We start from the raw sequence: 23,776 nt of genomic DNA on the forward strand, positions 1-23,776 counted from the left end.
TATCAAAATGAAATTTCACCCTCATAATCAGAAGGAAGACAATAAATTGGTCCAAAAAATGGGATCAGGGGATGGGAAGGGAATATTACTTAGTCGTGTTAGCCAAAGGTGAGTGCCGTGCTGGGGAAATATGATGTTCTGGAGTCTTATTCAATAAAAATCCCTCCACTTGAGCTCCTGTCTGTCAATCTTTAATACAAAAGAGTTAGATTGGACTTTAAATAAGTTAATTAAGTATTAAAATCAATCATCTGAAAGTCTTAATATTTAATATTGTTAGATTGTATATCAAAGTGGTTTTATTATTTATTTACTCCAAACCTTTCCAGAATACTTCATGTGGCAATAGGGGGTCTGTATCTCACAAGATAAATGCATTTACAATGCCAAATAAATTATATATAAAAGCATTTGTCTTAATACATGTCATTCAATATTAAATATCACCCATTGGAACCACCCTGAAACTTTAATCCATTTTTATCAACTACACATTTGTATTATTCAAATGCTGTCTACTAAATAGTTGTCTCTAGAGCTACACTAGGGTCTACACATCAAAGAACAATTATCACCAGGCTTTAAAGTACATTTAACCCTATCATTGTCATAGACTATCAAGACAACACACCTGGCTAAAGAATCAGTTGCAAATTAAAATTCTAGACACAAAAACAACATAACTAATCAGGAAGAAGTAGAAAATGATCATCATTTCCACACACATTCTTCTAAAATTCAGATGCTCTGGAGTCATAGCAAGGAACTTTAAAAAAAAAAAGAACAAGAACTGAAATATTCTAACACATTGATCTTTTGTTAGCACGATAGAATCCTAGGTCTTCCATTTGACTAGGCTTTAGTTACCTCAATTATAAAATAAAGGGGTTAAGACAAGGGTTGGGATAGGAAGACTTCTCAACTCTCTTTCAGTCTATGCTTTGAATCACATTAGGTTTAATGATTGGCAGGCCTTCCCTCCAGAAAGGACTGAAATGTAAAAGGGATGATGATTTTATCTAAAATGAAAGTCAGGGGGCAGCTAGGTGGCTCAGTGGATTGAGTGCCAGGCCCAGAGACAGGACTTCCTAGCTGTGTGACACTAGACAAGTCACTTAACCTCTCTTGTCTAACCCTTACCACTCTTCTGCTTTGAAATCAATATACAATGTTGATTCTAAGACAAAAGGTAAGGGTTTAAAAAAATTTTTTTAATGAAAGCCTCAATACTTATAAAAAGAAGAAACAATATGCGTAATTATTTACTAAGTTCACTTAAATATCAACTATAATAGTTTACCTTTCTAGCTACTAAGGAAACTTTTAAAATGTAGATCATTTATTATGATGCTGCTTAATCTATTGTCTTGTGACATTATTTAATAGTCATAAATTTATTTTTTTTAAAAGATCAGCAATATAAACTTGGGCTAGTTAGCTCACTTTGAGACAGCTTTTTCTTCATTTTCAGTTTGTAAAGTCAGGTATATAATTAATCCTGTGCTTTGAAGACTATTAAAGGGGAGACATTGGAAGCAGGCAGAACAAAGAGTACGCTACAGTGATGGTGAGCCAGAATAGTGGTACTGTGACTGGAGAGATGAGGACAGATCCAAGAAAGGCCAATGAGGTAGAACAAACAAGACTTAACGGGAGTCTTTGTGTACTCCTCCAGATGTTAGTCGCGTCCCTTCTAAAACTTCTGTATTTTATATGTGCTTTTACACAGACATATTGATTTCTTTGTTGAATATAAGCTGGGATTCTTTATGGTAGAATCTATTTGTTTTATGTTTGAGTTTACACTCTAGTTCCTAGCACCATGCCTTGGAATTTCCCAGGCATATTATGGTGCTTGGTTAACAACTAACTAGAAGGGGAGAAAGGAGGGAGAAGGATGAATCAAGGATAACCCCGAGGCTTCATTTCTTGATGACTGGGAGTATGGTGATACTTTCGGCAGACATGAAGAAGTTCACGTACTGAGTTTACAGGGAAAGAAAGTTATTTTCTTTTTGGGCACAGTGAGCTGGCAAAGTCAATGAAATATTATTCAGAGAGAAATTCCAAGCATATAGTTACCAATGAGGCCCTGGAAACAGCAGACATTTTACTACATAAAGAGATATATGTCATGTGGGCTAAGAAGATAAGTGAATGGATGAGAACTGAAGAGTAATGCAATAAGAAAATAAAGAGAGAAAAGTCTGTCCCCAAAGATTATCACCGTAAAAATGAATATTTTATTAAGCTTCTATGTAGGGCATTACGTGGAGAATATTGATTGATCCATAGTGGGGAGAGGCAGGGAAATTGTTTTCTTAGTCTATGTCCAGCAAATTCTTTTAAGCTATCTATACATGAATAAAGCAATCAATGATCCTTTCCTTGAATATTTCAATAAAGTTAGAAGTTTTGTGGAATATTTTCTGGTACTTTTTAGGTTTCTCAGTTACTAAAATGGAGGGAAAAAAGAAACATCACTTTATTTGACAGCCAAGCCCATAAAACTGATCTTTCTAAGATCATATATAAGCATCCTCAATGAATGCTGTCTAATGCACCTATACTTAATTTCTCACTACTTTTTATAAAAATTAAATTAGTTTCTCTACTAAAAGTATTATATTTTTATGAGGTTTACTAAAGATTATTAGAAATCAAGGAAATAAGAAAATACAAAATAAGAAAAGCATGAGCCTAGGGCTGATTAGCCCATTCACAATTCACTTACTACATCTTGCATGCCAAGTAGAGAGACACGTGTGCTTGAAAGTGGAAGAAGAGAGAGTTTGTGAGGCAGAGAGCCCTTTAAATACTAAATTGTGTTCTCGAACTCAGGTGAGATTATAGGGAATTCTGGGAAGTACCAAGGACTTCTGGGGATTGAAGTCTCCATTTTACATTCTGTATGTTTTTCTCTACTCTGTCTAATCATCTGGTGAACAGTAAAAAAAAAATATATATATATATTTTTTTTTTTAAACCAAACCACCGCATGGAGAAACTATAATTTTTTGTATACTACTTTACAATATCTATTTCAAGACACAAGAACAGTAAATAAAAAAGTGATGCTTTTATGATATAGCAATGCAAAGGTTCTCTTCAAAATAAGTTAACATAAGAAAAAAAAGGCCAGTGAAAAATACTGAATGTAAAATGGGGCATTTCCTCTATCAGGGAAAATATAGCCTAGGTTCTGTGTTGTTGCTATTCAGTTATTTTGGTCATTTCAGGTTTTCCTGGCAGAGATACTAGAGTAGTTTACCATTTCCTTCTCCAGCTCATAACAAACTAAGGCAAACATGGTTAAGTCACTTGCCCATTAACTATAGATAGTTAATTTCAGAGACAAGATTTGAACTCAAAAAGATGAGTCTTTTTTTCTCCAGGTCTGGCTTTCTATCCACTGTACCATTTAATACCTCTATTCTTTATTGTGCTACAAACTTAATATCAAGAATATTTAAGTATCATGGTTCTTCTAAAATTTAAAGGGGAAGAATTTGCAGAGGTGAAATGATTCTGAAAAAGAAATGACTAAAGAATATATTGACAAATCAAATCAGTAAAAGCTTATTGACAATGACATACATAAGCTATTATAAATGGGCATGGGGGATGGGGATTAAGAAAAGACATTTGATAAATTAATTAAAATTAATCAATCAGCATACATTTCTTCAGTATCTTCTATGTGCCTGGCAATATGTTAAGCATTAGAGATACACATATGAAGAATAAAGTAATCCATCACAAATAGCTTAGCTTCTATTGGGGAATAAAAGAATATATATGAATAAATACAAAACACAAAGTGGTGAAATTCAAAGAAGTTTAGGAGGAAGGACATGAGTACTTGGGGAAATCAAGAAAGATTTCTTCAAGAAAATGTACTTGAGTAGTAAAGAGAGGGATTCTATAGGTTGTAGGTGCGAATAAAGGATTAACTCTCCCCTGCCCATTTTTAGATTTAATCACCAGAAACATATACACCCCACTTACACTTGAGTGGGGAAGGTCTGTGACCCACGAGTGTGATAGTGGGCCACAAATCAGAATCAACTGACTGCCCCTGGGGCAGTCCTAGGCAAAGCTTTAGCTATAATTGGTACCTCTAAAATGGAAGGAAGTCACAGGAAGTGATGAAAAGGAATGGTCCTTAAAAATGCCAAGAACTTCCTGTGAAGATGTCTTTCACCTCCAACTTGATCTTGAAGGAGCTCCAGCTTGAGACCTCAGACTGCTCTTTGACTTTTCCTTAGAACTACCATATGGCATGAGTGAAAAAGGCTGACTCCTTTCCTGGATTTTCTGAAGGGACTAGCCTCAGGAGAGACCTACCCTATTGAGAGAGGCTTTGCACATCCCCAGGTCCTCAGCTCAAGGCTGAGGCCCCTCAGGCTAAAGACTAATTAGCGCTGCCTGGGTTGAGCCAGGGGTGAGAGCAAAATACTTAGTGTGTAGGTTAGCTATCTTACCCAATCTTCTCTCTGATTTTCTTACTTTCACTCTTTCTATATTTTATGAATAAATGGCTAAAAAAATCATTTTGGAATTGATTAAAATTACTGGTGACCCTATTCTTAAATAATCTAGTCCAACCTTTTATATTAACCTCTTACATTCTGGCCTTTACATAGGCTAAGAGGAAATGCATTTTAAGCATAGAGGGTAGCAGAGGAACAACCAGTACAAAAAAGCATGAAAACAAGAAATGAAGTGATCCATGAAAATAACAGAGTGAAAGAAGGGGCCAGTTTAGAAGCTGGCAGGTTTAGAGAGGAGAAACAAGACAATAGTAATACTGTCCAATGAGGATGGAAAGACAAGTATAGGGCTTTGAAAGCTGACCAGAAAAGTTTCTATTTGATCCTAGAGGCCAGAGGGAGCCACTGGAGATGTTAGGATATGGGAGTTACATGGCCAATCTGGCAGTAATGATGGAACGAATTTGTGAAGATGAGGAAAAAAACCAGCGTGGAGGCTGGTAAATACAAGTGAAAGGCACTTATGAGGGTTGGCGCTAAGGTGGTAGCTGTGATTGAAGTGAAGGGGTTAGATGGGAGAGATATTATGAAAAAAGACACTACAAGATGTATTCATGAATGAGGAGTTGAGGATAATTAATGCTTTGCTTATGAACATTTAAACATTTAAACATTTAAAATATCTATAATTATTTGGCCGATAAGAAATATAATGAAGTATCAATGCGAAAATCTCTATCATAATATTTTTTCAGGTCTTTACATATAAATATGGGAAGCAATAATTTCCTTAAACTAAGAACATTTCCCCAGATTTCAATATGTTGTTTCAATAGTTCATATGATGAGCTCTGATTATACTTTTCCTGTTTAAACAATAAGCTAATCAATAAAGCTAATATTTCATCATTTGCAATTTCCCCCATCAAAAAATATGGTAAGCATTCTAATTCTCTTTGATTTTTTGAAGGATTCTGTAAGTTTCAAAATATTAACTTCTTAAGAAGTTCAAAGACTGACCTAATTTTCAGGATGAAAAATTAACATTGAGAGCTTTTTATAAATCATAATCTTATGCCCACTTATGTACACTATTATCTGTGATAAGCTATGCCACTAAGAAAAGTTATACATGGAAGTCAGCTAACGGAAAGATACTTAGCCTTCTAGTTTACATGTTTTAAACCAAAACTTTAAAACATAAGCCAGAGATCAATCAATAGTTTCACATATTAGAAGAAGGGTTAAAGTTCATAAAGAATAAGAGTAGTAAAAATTGACAATTTAATCCTATGGTATGAATGTTTTATGGGAAGGTGACTTCATCATGAAGAAGAAAATTCTTTTACCCTGTTCCTTATGCCATTTTTGTGTTAATTCTATCTAAAAGATATTTGGGCAATTTATATATATTTAGTAAAATAAAAAAAAAAGTGTACCATGAGAAAATAAGATGGGTTTTAAGCTTACAAATACCTGACAACAGAAAAGTAAAGAATTCTGAGACCAGGTAATGTTGTCCCATCTATCTTGGGAAAATAGTATACTTCTAGAGGCTAATTTGATATTCTTTTGAGTTAAAGAAGAAAACACCACTGCTTTGGAGATTAAAAATCAATTAGTCCATGTAATTGGTGGCAAATAGTATGACTTCCAAGTATGCTTTAAGTGCCACAACTTTTTATATTTTCTGTGGACTTATTAGCTCATCAAATATAGCTCACTTCCTCCTTTGTAACACGAACTGGAGAAGGAAATGGCAAAGGACTCTAGTATCTCCACCAAGAAAATCTCAAATGGGGTAAAAGAGTCTGCAATCACTGAATAATAACAACAAAATCAAAACTTGTTCTGTTATGGAGCCCAGTCTGCTGTTGTTCCAGCTCATCTGATGAGCTTTCATTCCAACTCTTCCCCTTGGAAATCTTGGCCTTAACCTCTGCTGCATTTTAATCTAGCCTTTTGTAATGAGCCTTTTCTTTTGTTCATCTCACCTGTTCTCTAGATTATAGTTAAATACTCAATGTAAAGACCTGCTGGCCTCTCTCAAATTTGTTAGCTATTACTCTTCCCTCACTCTGTGAACTCACCGCACTGGCCTCCTTTCACTCTGTCTCTTGTTTCTACATATTTGTCCTCCAGTCTTAAAACAAATTCTTTACTCACTTCTGAATCATGAAATGCTTCTAGTCCTTTAATATGCACCTGAAGCACTATCTTTTCCACAATTTCTCTCCTCCCAACTACTAGAGTACTTCCTCCCAGATTTAACTTGAATAAATTACTTTGTATTTATACTGTGTTCACATATGAACATTATTTCTTCCAAAACAATGTAAACTCCATGTGAATAAGGATTATTTTATTTTTTGTACTTTGTACAAATGGTAGCCCACTGTGCCTAGCACAGTTCTTGGCACACAGCATATGCTTAATAAATGCTTGTTGCATTATTGATTGTTTTTGTATAAGTATTTACACAATACACCACTCAAAAGTGGAATGTATTCCTTTTAAACGGATGTCATAGAACTGTCATCTTACCTAGAAAGCTTCTGTATCATATGCCAACTCCACCAGAAAGCCTTCTCTAATATTCCTCAAGCACTTTAAATAGGTCTCTGCTTTGACAATTACTTTTATCTATTTGCATACTTTTTTTGTTTAAACCCTTACCTTCTATCTTGGAGTCAGTACTGTGTATTGGCTCCAAGGCAGAAGAGTGGGAAGGGCTAGGCCATGGGGGTCAAGTGACTTGCCCAGGGTCACACAGCTGGGAAGTGTCTGAGGCCAGATTTGAACCTAGGACTTCCCGTCTCTAGGTCTGATTCTCAATCCACTGAGCTACCCAGCTGCCCCCTATTTGTATACTTTTTTAGTAGTAATGTTATTTATATAAGTATCTATGAGTGTGTGTGTGCATGTGAGTGCAAGTATGCATCTATTCCTATTTCTAACCCTATTCAGAGTAGAATATAAACTTCCTGAGGACAGAAAATATTTTTAGTTTTTGTATTTGTATCTAAAATACCTAGCAGAGTGGGAAATAAATGTTTATGGAAATGAATGTAATTTTCACTAGTTATATGGCAACAAAAAAAAATTAATATAGGTTATCTAAAAAGTACACAAAAATTAGAGTTTGAAAGTATATGAGAATAACATCTGCTTTATATATCTTACATAAAGCAGACAACATCTTTGTGGCTAATCTTTTAATCCAATTTTATTAAAACACCCATATAAGGTATGCTAGTTCAATTTCCTAACTCATTTTTTAAAAAGGCAAGCTTTAAATTTTTTTCTTTTTATTTATTTTCACTAAATAGGTAATTAAAAGTTTAACAAAAAACTGGAAATTAAAAGAAAGACAAAAATAACTTTACTTTTACAATTATCAAGCACAGAATGCAACCTGCCCCATTCCCCTGTAATGGTTTCTTTAAGGTTTTGTTGTTGTTTTCTCATTACTTTGATTGAATCAGAAATGTTTGCTAAAAGTAAATATTATAGTGACTCTTGGTATTTCCTTCCCAAAAAATGAAGATAAAGATAGATTATAAGACTGATAAATTTGCCTGCTGCTAATACCAACCCCTCCCCCAAAACCAAAGACATTATAATTATTTAGATGATCAATTATCTGTACAATATATTTCACCTTATAATTTTCTATAGCATAACATTAGGTTGTTACTTAGAACTCCAAAGAGAAGGTGTACCAAGTCAAGGAAAGGATGTAAAACTGGTCAATTCCCAAGTATCTAAAACATTTTGATATTTTGTTAATTACCTGGAATAGTATGAAGAAGTTATTTCATTCTCTTTTCTAACAGCTTTAGAATAAAGTAGGTAGAAAAGTATATATTATAAAACAAGTCTACATGAAAAATATCATATTGAAGAAAAGAAACAATTAATTAAAAAAACATACCCAATAAAGTATTGGTGCTGCTGAAAATAGATTCTCTGATAATTTACTAAAGTAAAAAATGTTAAGCTGAAAAATATGGGACACATATTAAAGCACAAGGGAAAATCATGCAAAAAAGTAAGAAAATAGAATATCTAGAACATCTATAACTCATTCATGTATTGTACAGTGATGCATATTATATTTATACATATAAGAAAAATATTAACTCATACTGTAGTAATACAAATTGAGTTACAATCACTATGCAGAACATTACTCTGAGTTTTTGAGACTTTTATATATTTAAAAAATTTTAACTCTACAACATAAACACAGATTTTTTTAATGTAATGCATTATTTTTAATGAAAATATGAGCTGCTTACCCACCCCTCTCAAAGCATTTTCTCAAAATTTGATACAATAATAAAGATGATATGTTACTTCTTGTATGTGCATCCACTTTTAATCAACTGAAATCACAGACATTTGCTTTTAGAGATCGTCAGTACGGAAAAGAAACAATTAAAATGTTTAACTGTCAAATTTCAATTTTTTTTTCGGAGAGCAGTTTAAGTTACAGATGCTTTGACTACAGCTTCTGTGCCAGAGAGTTGGTGTGTGTTAAGATTAAAAACAGTTGCTTCTCTAAAGCACAAGATACCCAGACAAACTAAATTTTATACTGCAGAAATTCATCAACTTGCTGATGTTTACAGAGAGACTATAGTCAGCTGAAAAGCATATATTATACTAGCATGCGGCATTACAAAGGGAAAAGACAGAGCTCATGGTTAGACCACACCACTATAATAAAAATGCCTATAATGCTTAAATTAATTTGTAGATATAACATTATACCAATCAAATTATCAATGAAATAATTTATAGAACTAGATAAAATTCAGTGGTCTAGAATCTCATGGGAAGTAATGAAAAAAGAAAGATAAAAAAGGACATAGCATTATGAGAATTCAAATGTTATATCAGGAAGGACTAAACATTGAAATTTCTTGGTGTGGCTTAACTACAGAAAAGTAGATTGGTGGTAAAATTCAAAAAGTTTATATCATTGAGACAAATAGCCTAGTCACTAATAAAGTTCAAAACAAAGTCACTAAAGGATATAGACCTGACTTGACAAGAATTGTTTGAGGAAAATGGAAATTAGGTAGAAATTAAGGTCAAACTAGCATCTTATACCATATATCACAATAAGCTCCAAATAGATACATAACCTAAATAGAAAATATCTAAATTTTTTCAATTAGAAGAAAATGGAAAGATCCATATTTCACAAGTATGACTATCAGATGAATTCTCAACCAAACGAGGGTTCAAAAAAGGCAAAATGAAATATTTTGATAATAGAAAAGTTTTATAGGAAAAAATTACTAGACAAAGAATAAAGAGAAAAATGATTGCGTGGGGAAAATACACTACAGTGATATGCACTATATATCACTGATAAAAACCTAATATTCTACATGGGTTATGAGAGTTATAGATATGTACCAGTTATAAATAAATCCCATCTATACAAATAAATATGTGTGTATGTAGGTATGCATAAACACATTTATTTATTTAGGATTTGTATAAATCAGGACCAATCAGAATAATGGTCAAAGGATAAATAGTTTTCAAAAGAAGAACTGCATAATTTTAAATGATTATAAGAAAGTCATATCCAAATCCTGAGTAATAAGAAAAATTCAAAATAACTCCAGCTCATACCTTCAAATTGGCAAAATACATAAAAAGCAGAAAAATAAATTTTAGAAGGAGCAAGCACTTATCAAGCACCTACCCTATAACTACCACATACCACAGAGATCAAAGACAGAAACAAAGTCCCAATGTGTAATGAAAATGTGCTAAAAAAAATTTACTGTGCTATAAAAAATTATCAATATACAGGAAACCAGAGAATTATGGCAAGATTTATATGAGTAGATGTTGAGTGAAATAAACAGACACAGAAGAACTATATGGATAATGTCTAGAGTGATATGAATGAAAAAATGACTACAACAACATAGGATTCTGAGCAACTAAAAATCCAGCAGTAGAACAGTAGAAAAAATAATATAACCTATTTCTGTACTTCCTACTAGGATATAAGGAACTACTAACTCAGGATGTTGTATACGTTGTTAAACAATCAGAATATTGGGTGGTTACTGCTTAATGATTTAGATCAGTAAGATAGTAAACACCTTGGTTTACTTTGACAACTGAAAGACACATCCAATCTGTAGCCAGCACGGTTACAAATGGCATTAAGGTATACCATAAATGCAACTGGTTTGGTCTAGTATTTAGATGCTCATGTATATCAATTCAACAAATAGGGAAAGGAATAGGAATGAAGACAAGGATAGGGATGAAGATAGGTATAGAGAAAAGGACAGGAATAGGAATATCAAAAAGGATAGGAGGTGAACCAGTGATTTCAAGAGAATTCCAAAAGCAGAAACTTCTTCAGCCAGGATGGCATTTGTGCTTCAACTTGTAGTATTAGAGAGGTCCACTGAAGACCGAGACATCAAGTGATCAAAGATTACAAAGCTAGTATGTGTCATAGGTAGCTCTTGTACACACCAAGTTAAGCCTTCCTTGTTCCTAAGCTAGCTACCTATCCATTACACCTCTACTGCCTCTCATTCAATAAATATGATACTTAATAGTATCATATATATGTATATATGTACATGTGTAATACAATGTACATATATAATAAAAATTGTCACACCAATGTAGCATATTAAAAAGAATCATAAAAATAGTTAATTTGTCTGTTACTTTGGACATTGACTTCAGATATTGTGTATTAAAAATTATTTTAAATGCTTCTTCATCAGAAAGCAGTCAAGTCAGAAAGTCTTTCTAAATGTCAGCATGAACATTATAAAATTATACGGAATGAAGAGAAAACAAGGTTTATAGTGCATATAAATATGACAACCCATATTAGGCTGCATTTAATTACCAGTTCAAACAACAACCTGATCTAACCTTTGACAAGTAAAATAAATGTTCTGAATAATTTAACCAAAGTAAACATTTGCCGTTAATGTTGGTTAATTATAGTAAGAGTTAGGAAGAGAAATGGGAAAGAGAATGAGTGAAAGAAAAAGATTAAAATAAGAATGATACACAAAAAGAGGCATAAAATTTTGTGCACACACATATTACTATTATTATTACTAGAAGAAACACAGTTTTATAAATATAATTTCTATAGACTGTAGACCTAAATTACAATAAAATTGTTTTGTAAATACTCACCCATGGTATTATTATACTGACAGATTAACTAATTTCGTATCATGATGATCAAAAACTGGACATTAATTTGGTGAAAACAGTATTACACAAAAATTAACATTAAAGAGATTGTTTCTGAACAAAGAAAAAAGGTAGAAGTGATCATAGAATCAATATGGCTTCATTAAGATTAAGTGGAGTGAAAAGATGGCAGCATGTTAGGAACTGTAAGGGTCAAGATTCTCACAAATATTATAAACATTGAGATGGAGTGGCATGTATCTCAAGGACCTCACTGTAATATGAAATGGACAAAGAATGGGCCGACAAAGGAAACTGTAGAAAGAACAAGAGAATAAGCTAGTTTGAGAGTGAAAGGAGAAAGAGACAGGGAGAGAGAAGGAGAGGGAGAAGAGAAGGGGGAGAAGAAAGTGAAGAGGTAGGTAGGGAGAGAGAGAGAGAGAGAGAGAGAGAGAGAGAGAGAGAGAGAGAGAGAGAGAGAGAGAGAGAGAGAGAGAGAGAGAGAGAGAGAGAGAGAGAGAAATACATTAAACAAAAAATAGGTGGGACAAGGAGAAGAAAAAGGGAGATTTAAGAGGGAGGGTAGATGGGTAAGGGAATAGTCATAGCAAAACAGTTGGGAACAGGAAAAATTAAACAGAAGAATTAAAAAAGAACAGCTAGAATTAAATGGAAAAGAAAAAGAGTAAAAATGTGCAATAAGGGGAGAGGCCAGGAGAAGAGAAGAGTGGCAATGGAACAGAAACATGTCAATTATATATAGATGACTAATGTTAAGGAAACTCCTCTTTCGTTATTTTCTTTACGAACAGGGGGAAATATACAATTAACAATCATAATTATGGTTGTGAATGGAGAGTGGACTGAAACACAAAATTGAACGGATGAAAAACCAGAAACAAAAATATGATGCTTAAAAGCAAAATACTGAGAACACAAAGATTGACATGGTTAAAATAAGAGGCTGGAGCAAAATCTATACTTTAGATGAACTAAAAAGAAAAAGGGGTAGTAATAATGATGAAGAGATAATCAGGGAAAATACATTATGATTAAAGACTATATAATTAATCTACTCATAAATACAATGAATAGCATAACTTCTAAATACTTAATCAAATGTCAGGAGGAAATAAAGCAACATTATAATGCTTAGGGACACATCGATATGATTCTTTTTAGACCATGACAAAACAAAAAGATAAATAACTTAAGGACCTGAATAGGATTGTATAAAAGTTAAGGATGATAGATCTCTAAAGATTACTGAATGGGAACAAAAAGAGCTTATAAATTTCTGAGCTATATATAGTACCTTTACAAAAAATGATCATAGATTAGGGCAAGGGAAAAAAACAACACTTAAAATGCAGAAATAAAATATTAAACAAATTCTTTACTGACCTAGATGAAATAAAAATTAAACTCAATATAGGGTTTTTGAAGAAAGCAATAATCAGAGACCAAATAATTTAATCCTAAAAAATGGTGAATCTAAAAACAATTCAGAGAAATAGTATAAAGTTATTTTTTTTAATGAGGCAACACATCAAAGCTTATGAGCAACAATAAATATGGTCTTTAGAGGAAGATTTATCTCTCATGAACACTCATCAACAATAGAAAGGTAGATTCAATGAACTGGGCATGAAAATTTAAAAACTGAGAAAAACAACAAAAAGAATTCAGACAATTCGAGAAGAACTAAAGGAAATCATAAGAAACCAGATGAATATTTAGAAAATGATAAAAACATACCCGAATTAAATCTAAATAACCTAACGTCAAAAAAATTAATTGAATTTGCCACAATGTTCTTTCTCTTCCCTCTCCTCAAAAATATCCTCTATGATTACATGGCTTTATAAGTGAATTTTATCAACAATTTAAAGAATCATTAATTCCAATATTACAGAAACTTTGCAAAAGGGTAAAAGGGATATTTCCAAACATTTTCACATATAAACACATTTTAATAACTTAGACAAAGCAAACAAACTGTAAACTAATATAACTAATGAACATAATACAAAAATATCACATTAAATACAATCAAAGAGACTGTTTCAACACATTAAAAAGATTATTTACTATGATAACTATAGATTTACATAAGAAAAAAGAGGGTTGGTTCAAGAGAAGAAAAACTTAAAATAATAGACATTAATTATAAAAATAAAACATATAAACTACTTGATTGTAGCAATAGAAAAAAACTTTTGACACATTATACTAGAAAGTATAGGAATAAAATGAACCTTTCTTCAATACGGTTAACCTGTATCTATCTAAAACCAAAAGTTTATTATAGGAAGCTGGTAGAGTAGCAAATATAATGGTGAATCTGAAACAAGAAAGATCTGTGTTCAAATTAAGCCTTCCACAATTTCTAGCTATGTGACCCTGAGTCATTTAAACCTTATTTCTCTCAGTTTTCTCAATTGTAAAACATTGATAATGAAGGCAATTTTGTTTTTTTTAAATGAGAATCAAATGCAATAATATTTGTTAAAAGTGCTTTGCACAGTACCTAGAACATAGCAAACATTATATGAATGATTATTCCTTCCCCCGTTATACGCAATAAAGAATAACTAGAGGCCTTTCCAAAAAGATCAAGGGCAAAGGAAGGTATACATTTTCATCATGTTTATTTAGTAAAGTTCTCAAAATATGACAAGAAAAAGAAAGGAACGGAAGAAGCATGTGCCAAAAGGAAATAAAGCCATATCCCCTTTTATAGCTGTGATGAGTTGTTCAGATGACTAAAAAGACAAATAAAATTAATAAAAATAATTAATAATGAACAAACATACTGGATCTAAAACAAATGCACCTAAATGATCATCATTTCTGGTTCCTATTGTAAACCTTAAAATTTCTCAGACTTGTGAATGTTAAAAGATTCTCAGACTCTACCTTAGAACATTTGGTTAAGACCATTCCCCATTTTAAACAATGAAGGTACTTGATCAGGAATGTGAGAACTCTGACCTTATTCCACACATACTTAAGCATACTTTAGGGGAAGATAAAGTTGTAAACTCCTTACTGAACAATGAAAAAGTACTTAACTCAAGAGATTATTAGTAAGAGATTATGGATGATTGAGAAGGCAAAAGCCCTTAAGCTAAGTACCTATAAAGGTCAGACAACTTGTGAATTTACCAGGAACAAAGAGCTGAGAAACTCAAAAATCCACACCTTCTTAGGTGTGGACTAAGAATGGTCTGTCCTTTGAAAAATGTCTACTGTGATTGGTAGATGTAAGAATTTAGGGGAGGTGACAAAGGAGAAAATTCCCTTTAAAAGGAGACAAAAAGCTGTCTCTGAGAACAGTCAGCTGGGAAAGGCTTCCTTAAAAGGTCTCTCTCTCCAGACTCTCTCGGAAACATTCAGATTGAGGATTGAGCTGGTGGAGGCAGCTGAGATGATGCTGGACTGGTGTCACTAGAATCTCTTGTTTGGACAGATCTTGTGGTAAATGATTAAGATATAAAGACTGACTGATCTTTTCTTTTAGGGCTTAGGCCTGGGTTGGCCAGGGTTGCCTGGGCCGGCCTATTCCTTTCTCATTTATTTCCTTTCTCTCTCTCTCTCTCTCTCTCTTTCTTTGATTCCTCATTGTATTATTAATTAAATTCTCTATAAAACCCAGTTGACTTGGGTATATTCATAATTGGGAATATTTCCCTGGCGACCACCTTATATTTGATTTAAAACAAGACACTGTAGTGAAAACATATTTTCTGTGGTCACAATTTACTCACCCACTCTTATATCTACTACAATTTATATCTTCCACTATTTTAACTCACTACAGTTCATGACCTCAACCACTTTAACTCTTTTAAATGCCACAGTTTATCTTCCACTATTTTAACTCTTACACTACTATGACATCAAGCATTATTAAGTGCTTACTAATGCTAAGTACTATGTTAAATGTTTGGTATACAAAGAAAGACAAAAAAAGAATTTAAAAAAGGACAATCTCTGTTCTCAAAGAGCTCACAGTGCAATAGGAGAGAAAACAAAAACAATTATGTACAAATAAGATATATACAGGAGATGGAGTGTAAGGTGCTTGAGAGTGATTGTAGAAGACAGGATTTTAGCTGGGCCTTGAAAGTAAGGCAGAAGAGAATAACAGCCTATACTATGGTAGTGGCAGAGTAAGAGAAGAAAAGAAAGAAAACAGTAAAGATGTTATTCAGACTTGTAAACAACTGAATATTGGGGCATTAGAGTAAGAAATTGAGGATGAAGCAAAGGTTGTAATTCTAGATGACTTCCCTCAATAGTAATAGTGAAATTAGGAAAAGGTATATAATAACTGGATTGTAGACATTTAAGAAGAGAAAAAGAAGCAAAGATTGTAGACAGCCTTCAGAAAGAGTTTAGCAGTAAAGGGGAATAAAGAAATAGGACAATATTCATCATGGAAAGATAGTCAAATAGGTATTTTTGAGAATAGAGAAGACATGAGTGTATTAGTAGACTATAAGGAAGCAGTCAATAGAGGGAGGGAGGGAATATTAGTAAGAGATTATGGATGATTGAGAAGGCAAATCTGCTGGGATAGATTCACTTGTGCAATCAGATGGATCTACAATGGCAAGGAGAATGGCCACCTCTTCATAAGAGAAGGCAAAGGAGAAAAAGGAAGCTGTGTAATGTGAAATATTGAAGAAGGGAGTAATACCAACAAAATCAAGCAGAAAGAGATTGAGAAAAACCATTCAAAGCCATTACCATATACATAAAATACTTCGGAGCACATTTATCAAGATACACCCAGGAACTATATGAATACAACTATTAATTATCATTTATAAAAATATAGTTCTAAATAATTAGAAAAATAAATTGCTCATGACTGAGTCTTACCAATTAAATAAAAATTATAATAGTATTTAAATTAATTTAATTATTTAATACATACCAATGAAAATTGCTAAAGCATTCATAGACCTAGAAAAAGAATAAGCAAAATTGTTTGGAAGAACAGCAGTCAAGATTCTTAAGGAGAATAATGAAAAAAAAATCGGTATGAAGAAAGCCTATTAACACTAGATCTCCAACTTTACTACAAAGTAATGATCACCAAAAACTATGTTACTGGTTAAAATATAAGGACACTAATCAGTGAACAATTAAAGAAAATGAAATCCAAAAGCACCATAATGTGGGACTCAATAAACACAGATCTCAATTCTCATGAAGGGTAAGGACTCACTTTGAAAGGGCAGAAGAACCAAAGTTCTCAGCCACTAGACATAGAAATAGCAGTAGCTCAGTCTAGTAAGGAACTATCCTTGAGAAGGGACTTCTAATGAGCCCAGCAGAGAATCAAGACCTCAGGGGAGTGTTTCCAGTAAACAAGGGAGCAATGCCACCATGTGCTCTGATAGAGCCAGAAATGAACTTGGTTGGGGGAATGTTAGATAGCAACCACTTTAAGCTTCAATCTAATCACCGCAGAGACCAAGGGGGTGTGTTGAGGGGAGAGTGGTCTTTAGTTTCGGAGGGATGTGATTATACTTTCTTTAGACCTTGCGATATTTTCTTGGTAAACATTTCTTCATAAAAGTTAACTGATATTAATTGATGTTTGGGAGCTGATAAAAGGCCAAATGTTATTGGTCAGAACACAATGCAATGGGTTTCCTAAGTTACAGGACCAAGAACACAATTCCTCCAATACTTCACAATTGATCCTAGAATCCTGAGATGAGTAGTTAGTGATCGTCAAGAGACCCAATATACTGGGGTGAGTGAGAGTTGAGCTCAGAGCCTAGAGTACAAAGAAAAATGAAGAAATGCTAATGAAGAGATAGATGCCCAAAAAGGATGTTCCATAAGCAGGGTGTGAATTATGTCAACACTTGGTTGAAAAGGCCATGTTTGACTCCATGGAAAACTATGAAGAGTTAGTTTCTCAATGGTCAAATGAGGCCATTCAAGCAGCAGTATCAGTTTCTGCTGACACCTAGCCTTGATACCTAACTAATGCATAATTTACTGGGACTTCACTCAGGCAGAATGGAATTCAGAGAAACTGCACAGCATCTTAGTGAGAACCAGGGTATTATTTGATCAGAATGGTATTCTTGTTTTGAAGACAAACTTAAGAATAAATCCACAAACTATAACTTAAGCATAAATGAATCAGATTGCTATCAGTAATACAGTACAAGTGTAATACAGTACAAGGCTCTCATGCTTCACAAGTATTAAATTCAACTTAATTAAGTGCTATAATAGAAAAAGTATGGAACTTGGGGGTTAGAAAACCCATGTCATATGTCTCATATGTCTCAAACTATAATACTTATTAGAAGTGGAGAAGTCACATAATCTTTCAGAGATTTAGAGATTTGACAACTTCATACATAAAACAGTTGCCATACATTAGAAGTGTGGTGTCAAACTCAAATAGAAATCTCTTAGGGTTATATACTGATTTAGAAAACAACATAATACTACCTGTATTGTACTGTTTTTTAAATTTACTTTGTTAAATATTTTCTAATTACACTTTAATTTAGTCCCTGGTTACAAAGTTTTGTGGATAATCTTTGATATCTCTGCATTAGAAAATCCGTGCCACCTCTAACATTCTGGGATTCTTTGATTTAAACAAATATTTATGTTTACTGTTACAGAACACTGTACCTCATATAAGAGTAAAATACAAATTTTATATTAAGGAAGTTTCTGTTTTTAGATCATTTCTCTTCTCAGGAAGCTTAGACTTGAGACTCATTTAATCAGATATTTTCTCGTGTCATATCCCAGAATCCTCCTTGATGAAATCTCTTGGACCAACACCCAAATGCACTTCTTTTCAGGATCCCATTGCTCTCCTTAATACTGTTCATTTTCTGGGTCCACTGGATTTTAGACCATTTTAAAATTCAAAAATATGCCTCGCAATCCTGAAGTCAACAACTAAGACATATTGATCCATCAAGTCATTATGCTTCATATTACAATTTGACAAATGATAAAGTTATTTGAATGCAATCATGACCAATACTGAGATAGAAAAATATTCATTTCTTAAACAGAGTATGAGAAATCTTTGAAAATTATCTAGAATCTTGTAAAGCTGACCTCTTTTCATCAGTAGAAATTGATAGAATTAAATATTCTTTATTTGGCAAATAAAAATATCTAAACAATGAATACTTATGGTTTCTCTACACAAAATAAATATATTTCTTTCAAACTTGGTGGTGGTGATGTATTTTTTTTAACCTGGGAAAATATTTTAAATAGAGAAATACAAATATAGACATAAACTTTAAAATGGTAATCACTATTAGCCTAATAGTTTCAGTTTTTGAAAACCAATAGGAAAATTATTATTTTCTATTTTTTATGGAGAAGATAATGATTCATTTGAACTCAGTATATGGTCATTAAAAATCTTGAAAATGTTACTAATTACTTCATCTTATCATTATGGTCTGTTAGTATAAAATATACAAACCTAAAATCATATTTGGAATACATTTGCAATAGTCAAAATGTTTGAATAAAAGTACACAGATTTAATTTTATATACATGAAATATATATGTATGTGTGTGTATATATATATATACTGAGATGGTGTAGGAATGAAGTTAAGGTTAATTAACAACTTTATATTTATACAAGCTATTCATCTGGGACATTAATATTCTCTCTTTCAGGACAAGAATTTCTGGTATATCATGTGTCAGAAAAGCGACAACATTAAGAAATGAATTAATTAAATTTCTGTTCTCTAGAGTTTATTATTGGGGTTCAATCATTACAATAGTTATAGAGAAACTTACAACCATCATAGGTAAATGGCAATTTTGATCCCAGGTGGCCATGTATATAACAACAAAGATGCTTACAAATGACAAAATAGGCAAAATATCAAAACATAAAAACCGATCTTCTATTGAGTTTTTATCTAAATAATAAGTTGGAAAAAGACCTCAAGAGCTGATATATTCAAATAGTATGTCTAGTGATCTTAAAATTATGTGCATATATAGCAAAACATTTTTAAAATTAAGATCCAGGACAACAAAACTGCTTTTCATAGAAGCCCAGTTCTATGAGTCATACATAGAAACAACACACATATATACTTGGTGGATTCTCTTCTTGGAAGAAGGGTCAGTCAAAATAATGTTAAGTCAAGTTGTTTTTTCTCACAGAAACAATGGTAACATAGGGGTTATGTTCGTGACCAAGGGTCTGATGCTAAACTTTTTTCTTGAAAGAACCGGAGTATTTTATCAAGAATAAATGACAGAGGGGGCAGCTGGATAGCTCAGTGGATTGAGAGCCAGGCCTAGAGATGGGAGGTCCTAGGGTTCAAATCTGGCCAAGCTGTGTGACCCTGGGCAAGTCACTTAACCCCCATTGCCTAGCCATATACCACTCTTCTGCCTTGGAGCCAATACACAGTATTGATTCCAAGACGGAAGGTAAGGGTTTAAAAAAAAAAAGAATAAATGACAGGTCTAAAATAACAACAACTTATAAAATTGCTCCCAAAACAAATTTCGTCATAAAATGTTTTTATCCTTGAAATACAGCGACTATACCCACAAATACTGGTCTGTGAGATCTCAACTATTTCTTGAATAAAGAAGAGTCAAGGAAATTTTGGAGTAAAGTAAAATTAAATCAATTTACATACTGAAAACTTGTTCCATGGAAGAACTATCTTGAGACACACGATTTGAATTTTCATGTGGGAAATATTGCTAGCATATACATTTTCTCCTCAATCTCTTATTCCAGGCATTTGGAACACCCAAATTCAACAGAATATAGTCTGGGAAACACTATAATAAAAAATATGTAAACATAGTAAAATAACCCATCATATAAAATTGTATTTCATGGGGCAGGACACAATTTAACAAATCTACCTTCAAAACATTTTCAAAGTTTGTTTATTAACCAAACAAGAAATTTAACTTCATCATAATATTTTCAAAGGACATCTTTCTTTGTCTTCTCCCCTGGGCCAAGTCCAGCCTCTTGTCACTTCCCCTTGGTTACTAAAGAATCACAGCATAAACAGCATGAGGATTTTAAAGACTCTGAAATCCATATATCTAGAACGAGACAGGAATGACCCTGAGATAGAATGGACAGAGCCCAAGCTAGTCTTTCCAAATAAGCAAACTATCACCAAAGTGTCAGATATTGCTTAACATCCCTAGATCTATGACCTTCTCTGTTTTTCAGAAATTCTTCCATTTGTCTTTCTAGTGTGTAAATACCTTGTCACCCACCTGCATTTTTCTTTGAAATGGCATTAAAGTGACACATATAGAACAAAAATATTCTAAGTACTCAGTTTGCAAATAATTTCATTCTGTCATGATTAAAATCTTCAATAAAGAGAAACTGAGGTATGAAGTTTGATCACAATCAATTTGTTGACAAAGCTATCAACGGCCAATAAACGGGCTCTAAGCTCCTCCATAGTGAAGGACGCATATAACAGTCAAGGCAGCTCTTTTTGAGTCAGCAATGGTTTGCCCTCCCTCGGGGGACCAATGACCTCATGATGTTGGGGTCAGGGCACACGGGTTCGGCTGCAGGTGAGTCACTGAATGAATATGAGTTTGGAAGGCATGCGCTGGCCCAGGTTCAAGGTAAAAGATGCCTGGTGGAGCTGGCTCCGGATGTGGCCTTCCAGGATTTGGCTCTATTCATGGAGTCTCCTTGGCTGTGGGCGGTTCCAGCATTTCCTGTGTCTCAGGAACAATGCTTCAGAGGGGCCTGGACAACGTCCTCGCAGTGAATCTTCACACAGTCATGTGGACACTTGTCTTTGGTGAGTTCTCCACCGAATATCCATGTAAGTAAAGGTGCAACTTGTCATCTGAGCTGTCCAGCTAACCCTCAGAGAAGCACTCTGTGAGGCAGAGTTTGGAAGCGTGTCAGTCTGGCTCAAGAGAGAGCCTCGGTGTCAGCCCCTGAGGGGGCCAGGCAGTCCGCAGGCCCTTCCCGAGACAGCACGTCTGGCCTGGAGCTGACCCGCTGTCCGGGGTCCCAGGAGCGGAGCTGTGTGGTCAGCACAGCACTTCTCTCTCACACGTTCTTTCAAAGCTGACTCCAATATGGGAACCGCCCTCATCCTCTTATAGGTAAGTGAGTGGAGCCACAGCCAGCAGCAGCACTTGGCCCACTCCGGGAAGCATGGGAGATTGGACGGCTCGCACTTGTCCTCTTCAGGCTAGCTGTCTACATTCGGCTAACGTGACCACTGGCAGGCAAGATGACTATTGAGACTCCCCTTCAGCAGGCCCGAGGGCTTCCCTGTGTGAGAGCCCCGAGAGCCAGCGAAGAGGGTCTTGCCCAAGGGGAGCCTGTCTCCGCACACCAGTTGCTTGGCACCAGCAGCCTCTGGAACATCACAGGGCGAGCACTTTCTAAGGGGAAACAGGGACCTGCAGCCTGCCTGAACGGGAATTTTGTGAGTGAAAGTACCCAGGAAAAGGGAAGTACACTCAGGACTATTTTCTTGCTTGTTAGGGAGACAGCAGGACAGAGTCAAAGTGTTGGTCCTTGTGACCATCAAAGGGTACCCAAGGCAACTCTCTATGAAACAGTAACAAGGTAGCTTGGCCAGAGATGCCCAACAGGGCGGCTTATGTCACAAACAGGGAACCTGCAGTCACAGGCCTCAGGAGTTCAGAGGGAGGTCATGTTCATCGAGTAAGAGAAAGTAACCTACAGGCTTGTGGGGCAACACTGACTGGCATTATAGAAAAAACTTCACGCTGCTGAAAAAACAAAGTACAAACCCAGTTATGACTGAAGCTCATGCTGAAGGCTGGAGACTACAGATATGGGTGGACAGATTTATGTGTATTCCTGTCAATTATATATATATATATGTACATATATAGATGCCGACCAATTAACAAGTAATAATGCTCACTATATGTCAGGCCTTGGCCTAAGCTAAGGAGACAAAGAAAAGCAGTCTACACTGAGGAATCTCTGTTGTCCTGTCTTCTGTCAGCATATGTCCTAATATCTCATTTAAACTGCATTCCCCATGGAGCAGGCATGTGTCGAAAGCATTTAGATAGTCTTTTCTAGTGAGCAATCAAAAGTCCTCTGCCCATTTGCACAGAAAGATCTATAGAGAAGTTCAAATTTTGAGTGTAAGAAAATATTTAATAGAAGGACCAAAAACCTTCCCATGATCTGATAACTATTGTAAGGGTATTCTAACCCTTACAAGATCATTGGTATAGTGTGTTTTTACCAATAATCTATCCTATATGAATAGGCTGTTAAATTATGGCTGTTGAGACTAGATGGTTCTCAGAGCAATCTCAAGAATTTTGGCTTAGCCAGGAATATATAAAAAATATATTTATTGTGATAAAAAGGACTAAGGAAAGGGATAGAAAAAGGAAACAAGTAGATAATAATTCTTTAATATATTTATCCTAAGCTAATAAATCTTATCTAAACACCCAACAATCTGACTCACAAGTCTCTTCAATCCCCAATAAAATTGGGGCTCTACTAGGCTATTCTATTTCCCCAAAAAAACTTAATATAGCTATCCTATCTAAATTCTTATCTTATACCAAAAAACAAAAGTAAGTTAGGGTTTTTCTTCTTAGCTGTATGGTTGAAAAACAGCTCAGAATCTCCAAATTCTTCCTTCCCACTGACAGCAAACCAGCTGGGCTTGAAATGATAATTCACCCAGTGATCTCATTCACTGATTTGGTCTGCTCGATGAAATTTTATGTAGGAAGCAGTTGAGAAATTTCCCACTCTAGCCGAGCTTCTCTCTGGATCTCCTATCCTCACAGGAACCAAAACCAGTTTTGTATCCAAAAAAAAAAAAAGTTGGATAACTGTAACTCAAAGAATTCTGGGGAAAATTCTCTTACCCACAATTCATCTCTGAGATTAAATTTAAAGAAGCCTTAACTTACATCTCCTTATGTATTATCCATAATTTATGCTCATATAACTATTTTTTATAGCCTCTTAATTAAAATTACTCAATTACCAAATATTCTACTACATAACCACAAT

General features: G+C 34.2%; 1 protein-coding gene across 33 annotated transcripts in view; it reads right to left on the reverse strand.

The window, feature by feature from the left end:
- The window catches only part of TBC1D5 (TBC1 domain family member 5), a 682,585-nt gene that overhangs the window by 399,028 nt on the left and 259,781 nt on the right, over nucleotides 1-23,776 (reverse strand). The window lies entirely within an intron of this gene.

This window comes from Monodelphis domestica, chromosome 5, assembly GCF_027887165.1.
Source record: "Monodelphis domestica isolate mMonDom1 chromosome 5, mMonDom1.pri, whole genome shotgun sequence".
In the NCBI taxonomy this organism is placed as follows: domain Eukaryota; kingdom Metazoa; phylum Chordata; class Mammalia; order Didelphimorphia; family Didelphidae; genus Monodelphis; species Monodelphis domestica.